Source organism: Nilaparvata lugens, chromosome 5 (assembly GCF_014356525.2).
Source record: "Nilaparvata lugens isolate BPH chromosome 5, ASM1435652v1, whole genome shotgun sequence".
Classification (NCBI taxonomy): Eukaryota; Metazoa; Arthropoda; class Insecta; order Hemiptera; family Delphacidae; genus Nilaparvata; species Nilaparvata lugens.
This window is the reverse complement of record NC_052508.1, coordinates 76,644,565-76,652,621: the sequence shown is the minus strand read 5'-3', so window position 1 is coordinate 76,652,621 and position 8,057 is coordinate 76,644,565. Positions and strand designations below refer to the sequence as shown.

The following is an 8,057-nucleotide window of genomic DNA, read 5'->3' as shown; positions in this document are numbered from 1 at the left end:
GGGAAAATAAAGATGATCATAAAACTGCGACTACTCCCCGTCTTGGAAAGCCAATTTTCTGACTCCAGCTGTTTAAAGTATAGAAATTATCCTATTCATAATGGATTTTCATTATTAATATGAAATATTTTGTTAGTTATTATAACTGTACATCGTTAAAAGACGATCTGGCAACAGAGGAAAGCGAGAAAGAGATATTATTTTTTGTGTTGTTGAGAAGTTGATATTGTGGTAATATTCATATTGAATGAAACTAGAAACTCTGATAAACTAGAACCAAATACAAGAGCAGCAGAATTTATACTAGTAGGCTGGTACTGCTATTGGTCAAGGGCATGAACGCCTGCCATTGGCCCAGCTAGACAGTCTCCTCCCACTCAACGGTGTCACAAAATGGCGGCTCAAGAAACAGACTCGCAATGATAACAAAATTTACTTTCACTGCAAAATGAGAATCAAGTAGACAAGTGTGAAAGATGATAAAACAAACATGTGAATGGAAAAACCAATGACTAATGTATGCTTTCAATGTTATAATGAAACTAAATTCGTAGTGTTGTATTGATTGAATGAATCTGGTCATTTGAACTATACTGGAAATTTTCCTTAATTACTCTTGTTATTTCTAAAGCCTCTAGAATATTCAATGGTCTGCCTTTGTTATTAACATCAGTTATAAACTCAGTATTCTCCTCAACTGTGAACTTGTGATTATTTGTTATCGAATTAATGTTCTGCAAAGTTAGATTCCTCATTTTTTTCATTCCAATCTCTGATGTGTTCTTCAATTCCACTTTTGAAACTTCTACCAGTCTGACCCACATAACAAGCATTACAAGCACCACATTTAAGTTTGTACACCCCACTTTTATCCCAAACATCAATTTTGTCTTTACTCCAGCTAGATAGACTATTCAAAATCGGTTTGGTCTTGAAAGCAACATGAAATCCATTCCTCTTCAATTCCCTATCTATCTTATCAGATACAAGGCCTTAATATTGGATTGTTATCCAAGTCTTCTCCTCACAGTTTGAGCCTACAAAGCTTGAATTGATTGAAATTTTTCAGAGATTGACAATGGTGTAACAACCGAAACCGGTCTTTCTGAGTATCAAAAAATCTGTTGTTTTTGACAATTTCTTGGTCTTTTCCATTCAAAAGAGATATTCAATGAGAACTAATAATAATAATAATATCGAGTGACCTGGCTGGCTCAGGTCTGGTGTCAGAGTTTTCAGGTCGCAGCTGATCAATTTCAGGGCCTCTGACATGACCTAACGACTGCTTTTTAGGCAGCCGGGACCGACGACTTAACGTGTCCATCCGAAACACGGGAGTGGCCCGAGATAAATATGAGAACTACTTTACAGAGATTAAAATGGACATAACCTATGTATAATATTTGGACAATGTGAAACTAAATTAGGAAATTGAAGAAGTTTAGGGCAATAGCCTGTTTTTTTCTTTTCCGATCGTTGTATAGCTTTTAACAATCTAATAAATAAATGAATGATTGAATGAAAAATTAATTCCACTTCGATTTTGTTGAGTTATTTCCGACGTTTATCAATCTCAGAAAGTGGAACAGCTTAACTTATGCGGCAAACGTCTGCTATCGGCTGGTTGACTGCAGACTGCATTCAGATGGCATGATAATAATCGGCCGCGTTGTTAATCAAATGGCTTTGCTAGCGACAGGGCCCAATCAGAATATTATCGCGGCCCTGCTGCCGGTCATTTATCAGAGCCGCTGCTTCTGATCTCGGTGTGTGCTGTGCCATTCAACTGCTCATGTTTTATTCAGGCCGCTACGATTCTCATCGTACTCTGTCGCGCCAATCGCTCAATTCTCTCCTCAAAAACCAGCTTTCGATCCCCGGAACATTTCTTTTTCTTCTTCACATTTCTATCGGAATGTTTCTAATATTATTTCTACACACCCCTCTTCAACATCGTTCTATTTCCCCAATATTCTTCCAAATAAACTAGGCTCCATTTCCAGAAACAGTTGAATTCAGAAGAATCTGTCCAATTTTTCGGATTTATCGGGACTGGACCTAATTCAGTTGATAAGATATTCGGTTCATTGGGGTTTTCACAAAAAGTTTCCCTTTTATCCGTCATCTCAATTTTACAACTTGTTTCCTATTATAAATAATCAAAATTTCTTGCTGGAGACATATAAAAATGGAAAGTCAAGTACCCTTTTCAAAATAATTGTCTACTCACAATATGATTCGGCTATGATGCCATTTTAAAATTATTATTTCCTACAGTTACGTGGAAAAGTGGCCATTGCTGCACTGATTACAGAACGCAAAGAATCACTTTTCCGCTCTAGTGCGGGAGCAACAGTGCAGCAAAATCAAAATGAAGTTGGTAACAGTGACTGCTGTGGCTGCTATAGTGAGCAGAGGTGCAACCAAGCACAACGCGCTAATTATTATTCATTATATATTATAACCAAGGACAGCAGTGGATGACAGCGACAGCACAGTGCCACCCACACACACAGCACACAGCCGCCTCGCCATTCAAACACTACTACATTATTCAGGGAATTTTACCCATAATTACCCACTTTTCATATTCAATGGTAACTGTAGGAAAAACTTAATGTGAAATACGTGCGCAAAGTTCCTCTGCTGCACTCAAGAAACCATTCCGCCCTCGCCTACGGCTCGGGCGTAAACGTTTCTTTCGGTGCAGCAAACTGTCACTTTGCGCACTAGTTGCACAAATAACTATTTTATATTTTCATTTCTATTCAAGAGTAGCTCTTACGAAAAAATACACCTCTTATTGGAGCGATTCTCTTTTCTTTTGCTGATGTTATTTAATACCCATGTCACTCAATGATACACCTCCCTCTCCTACCCCTCTTCTTTCTTCTCCTTTCCCCTCTCATCGGAGATATTTTGAATTAGTGTTCAAAAATCATTAACCATTCCTGGTTTATTTATTTATATGTAACACAATAACATCTGAATCTTGTGGTAGGATGTCATGTCTATAGCGAGGTCCACTTCATAATGGCAGTGGATAAAGAAAGGAGAACAGCGATGCCGATTCTATGCCTTAATTGATTATACTTCTGCATCGTTGGAGAGAGATTTGGTAACATTGAAGAGCTAGAAAGAGATAGCGCTATTCGCTTTGTCGAATGATAGACAAGGATAGCAACACTAATGTTAATCAAATTCTGTCATTATAACGTGGACCTCACTGCATGATGTTGAACTTATAAATTTTGTTGTGAAAAAGAGGTCTAAACTACAAAAAATTCTGTGGTTGGACAGCTCAGAGAATAATCACTTATTTGATTCAAAATGTTAGGTATGATGACTTCAACCTTGAATGTAGTAAGAGTAAGCCAATATGTTCATCATGCACTTCCAATGATCAACTTCGATATTTCGTTTTGTACTTCTAAATTGAATTCAGGGTCCAATTGCACATAAGTCTGTTGAGTTTTAACGGTGATTGAATGCCACGAAAACCAATCAGAGAAATGAAAGACGTCTTCAATAATATTAGCATTCGATCACACTTAAAACCGGAAAAAATGTATTCTATATGTTTATTTTTCAATGAAAAAATGATTGGAGGATTCTGATTCAATCTCATCTTACTTTTCCTTTTTCTTATTTTTTTGTCTTACTTTCCGATCTCATAATTTATTTATTTATCTAATCATTTCATTGACAATCACAAATCATAATTATAATATATAATATTATATGATTGAATATGATTTGGAGAAGACAACAGGCATAGCCCAGAACAGTCTTCTCCCAAATTTTTGCAAATAAAAGGTTCAAAAAAGAATGAAATTGAGATTTCACATTTCACTTAAAAAAGTTCAATTTCCAATTCAAAACTAATGAATGAACCAACAATTTCAATTTTTGATATTCACAAATAATTGAAAACAAAAATATTTTAACTCAAATCTCTACAAATTGGAAATTTTTGAGTTTTTTTGCAAAATTTTGAGCCAGATGTAATGTTTGATAATTGAATTTGTTGACAGTTTTCTGTGTTGTTCTTTCAATTTCGCTCTGTTTTATATTGATTATCTTCCGTTTGTTCTTTCAGCTATCTTTTTCTTCTACTACCTCATATTGAATAGGGACGATGACAGAATTAGGTGAATCTTCCTTTAATTGCTTAGAATTATCGTCGAGAAGAAGAGGAAGAAGAGGAAGAAGAAGAAGAAGAAGAAGAAGAAGAAGAAGAAGAAGAAGAAGAAGAAGAAGAAGAAGGTGGAGAAACAATGTTGATGTGGTGATCTGAGCACTTTTTATAATAATCACTCTCCCTCTTATCAATTCAATACCCTCTTACTGCTCTCTCATCCAACCTTAGAACTCAGCTTATTTATCTTTTTGTGATGCTTGTGGTGGCCTGGCGACTAAGCGACGAAATATCGTCAACAATTTTTCACCAGAAGCCGCTCCTTTCTACTCAGTGCAAATGATGGCTCGTTAGTTGAACGACTTCTTGGCTTTTTTCGGTGGCTCACAAATGCGAATAAAATATTGCCGCCGACTGTGAGTCTGTGTGGGATAGATAAACGTTCCAGGTCTATATAGTGAGATTCATTCAGAACTGTCACTATCGGGTGAATGGAAATAAATTGGGTTTACTGAATAGGAAAGCTGACAGAATTAAAAATATGAAAGTATGAAGTGAAGAATCTCACTTATATCTTATCTATTTTTGGTTTTGGAGCATCCAATAATTCAAAAATTCACTTAATGAAATAATTAAGGACTGAAATTCAGTGATCTGAATAACTACTAGACTTGACCTATTTCGGACTATGTGTAACCTTATCTAAATTTGGGAGAGGAATAGCACAAGGTTACCTTTTTTTTCTCTTCCTATCATTGTGATGATGTACTTATTCTATGAATCAATAGAGAATAAAGAAAGTTTCGTCCAGCACATCTGGATGACACAAAGTTTTAATTACTGGATAGAGTAATATTTCGAGTGAGAATTTAACATAGATGACTATCATCTCTTCATAGACTTCAAGCAGGCTCATGACAGTATCACCAAGAAAAGCTCTACACAATAATGCTTGATCTCGGCATACCAAAGAAACTTGTAAGACTTGTCAGAGCAACAATGAAGAAGACCACCTGTCAGGTGAAGATAGATGGAGAAATGACGTATTTTTGAGGTGAAACAAGGAGACGGCCTGCACCAGTGCTCTTTAACTTGGCATTGGAAAGGGTGATAAGGGAGACTTCGACTGACACAAGTGGTACATTAATATATAAAACCCAACAGATCTTAGGGTATGCAGATGACCTTGACTTAGCGGGAAGATCGGTAGCGGCAGTCACAGAGATGTTTGAAAATTTGGAGAGGGCAGCTCATGAGCTGGGCCTAAAAGTAAACTGTGAAAAAACCAAGTTCATGCACCAAAGAAAACGTCATCACAACAGAAGAACCCTCTCAGTGGGGGAGTATAGCTTTGAAAAAGTCAATTACTTCACCCACCTGGGAGTTAACATAGCGGGTGACAGTGATGATTAAAGAGTACAAAAACGGCGCAATGCAGGAAACAAAACATATTCCTCTATGCTGCAGATATTCAAGTCAAGAAGCGTCCACAGGAACCATAAAGATCAGAATATATGAAACTATAATACGCACAGTGGTCACTTATGGAAGTGAAGTGTGGATATTATCATCCAAGGCTGCAGCAAATCTAGACCGCTGGGAAAGGAAAATGCTGCGTAGAATATACGGACCTGTGTGTGATGAGGGTGTCTGACGAATGAGAAACAACATTGAATTAGCTGCACTCTATAAAGAGCCGCCCTTGTCTATATATGTCAGACTGAGCCACTTAACCTTCCGGTGGGCGCGTCCTTGAAACTTACATGAGTGGGCGCGTAGCAGCACTGAGTGCTGCCTCTGAAATATCCTAGTTTCTAAGCCTCATACAGCTCAGGCTAGAAGAAAAAGGATGTCTATATCATAAAAAGTAATTTTATAATCAATTTGGATGATTGTAGTCATATCTTGAACATGTTATACTATTTTTTAATAATAATATACTGGAAATTGTTACTCACTGAATTGAATACAGAAACTGACCACATTGAAAGAATAATTTCATTTCAGCTATTCTCAAATATCAAAAAACATCATACAAGGCACTTATAATAATCGATAATGAAACTTGAAAGAAATTAGATAGTCTCTTAGAAAATAACATATATAAATATTTGAAATAGGAACACAGAGTGCTGCCTGTAGGACGTGTCTATGTGTTTGTCTTCAACTCACGACTGAAACAATCATGTAACAGCATCTATCATGTGGACTGTATTACCAATGTTGCCACTGTAGGTACTGAAAGTCCCAACTTTGTAAATGAATGGCATTCTAATTATTACAAGAATAATTACTTGGCAGTACGGAGTGCTGCTACGCGCCCACCGGAAGTAACTCTGATGGGCAGGGCATGTGGAGCGGATGCCAGACACTCGGTCTCCCAGAAAAATATATATGGGACAACCAGGAGGTAGAAGACCGGTGGGAAAGCCAAGACTCAGATGGGTGGATGGCATCTCAAAGGATGCTGCAGAACCTCTTCGCATCAGGAATTGGAGAATGAAGGCAAGAGATCGTGATGGATGGAGGCGCAGTATTGAGGAGGCCAGGGCTCGATTTGGGCTGTAGCGCCATCGAAGAAGAAGAAGAAGTAATATTTCGAGAGCTCTACTCGATTCGTTAGAGGCTAATTGAGAGAGAAAGAGAAGAAAATGACAAGATGAATTATATAGAGGGAAGAATGAGCAGAAGAGTGAAAACAAAAAAAAAAGACAAGACTTAACCTATTTCGGACTATGTGTAACCTCATCTAAATTCGGGAGAGGAATAGCACAAGGTTACCTTATTCTTTCTCTTCCTATAATTTCAATGATGTACTAATATTGTATAAATCAATAGAGAAGCAATCAAAATTCTATTTTGATGAAGACTGCTGGACTACTCATTGTTCTTCCAAGATTCTCAATTGAAGCTTCATTGGGAGAAGATACAGAGCAATAATTATTACTTCCACTCTGATATCTCAGACGATATCTCTGATATGACGATGTACTTATTGTATGAATCAATAAAGAAAATGAAGAATAAGCTCCGCAGAACCATTCATAGCTGAATTTCATATCCGATCGAAGAGTTCCTGACGATACATTTCTAATCTGAAATTAATGTTTTTCTTATATAGAAACTGTTAATTGGTTTCTTATAGCTTAATTTCATATCAGATCGAGAAATTTCATGAAAATTTATTTTTGATTGAATTCTTGTTCCATTAAAATTGTTGATTGATCAGGAATTCAATATCTTTATTTTATTTTCAGACGGAGCATGAGCGACTCAGTGGAGAGTGAGACAGATGCTGCTGATGCCTCAATGATAATGTGAGGTGTTCAACACCACTCTACAACACCAAACTCAAGAGACCAATTTCATTCATATCGTCTACACCATACCGACCGTAGAAACACCAGCATAAACATGTTGCCTACTAACGTCATGTCTTTTATGAAAAAGGTAGGAAAATATGATAATATAATCCAGAGTGTATTCTGCATGTTGTCTATAGTGAGGTCCACGTTATAATGGCAGTGTTTGATTAGCAATGGCAATGCTATCATTGTCTATCATTCAACGAAGCGAAAAGCGCTATCTTTTTCTCGCCTTGCTCTGTTGCCAGATTGTCTTTTAACAATGTAGAATTAGTAATCAATAAACAAAACATCTCATTTTTGTGTAGTTGAGAAGTTGATATTGTGGTAATTATTCATATTGAATGAAAAAGACTAAGAAATTGTCAAATGCAGTTTATCAGAGATTGACAATGGTGTAATAACCGAAACCGGTCTTCCCAATTATCAATACATCAGTGGTTTTTTGACAATTTCTTAGTCTTTTTCATTCAAAACATTTGATCCTAATTATGTTGATTCATTATGAAAAATTATAATTCATTGTTTGATAATATATAATTCATTATTTCAAA

General features: G+C 36.5%; 1 long non-coding RNA gene across 1 annotated transcript in view; it reads left to right on the top strand.

The window, feature by feature from the left end:
* The window catches only part of LOC120351534, a 24,536-nt gene extending 16,982 nt beyond the window's left edge, over nucleotides 1–7,554 (top strand). Inside the window, exon 3 of the long non-coding RNA XR_005571451.1 lies at nucleotides 7,396–7,554. This is a non-coding gene — a long non-coding RNA (uncharacterized LOC120351534). The remainder of the gene's footprint in view (nucleotides 1–7,395) is intronic.
* The last annotated feature ends 503 nt before the right edge of the window (nucleotides 7,555–8,057 follow it).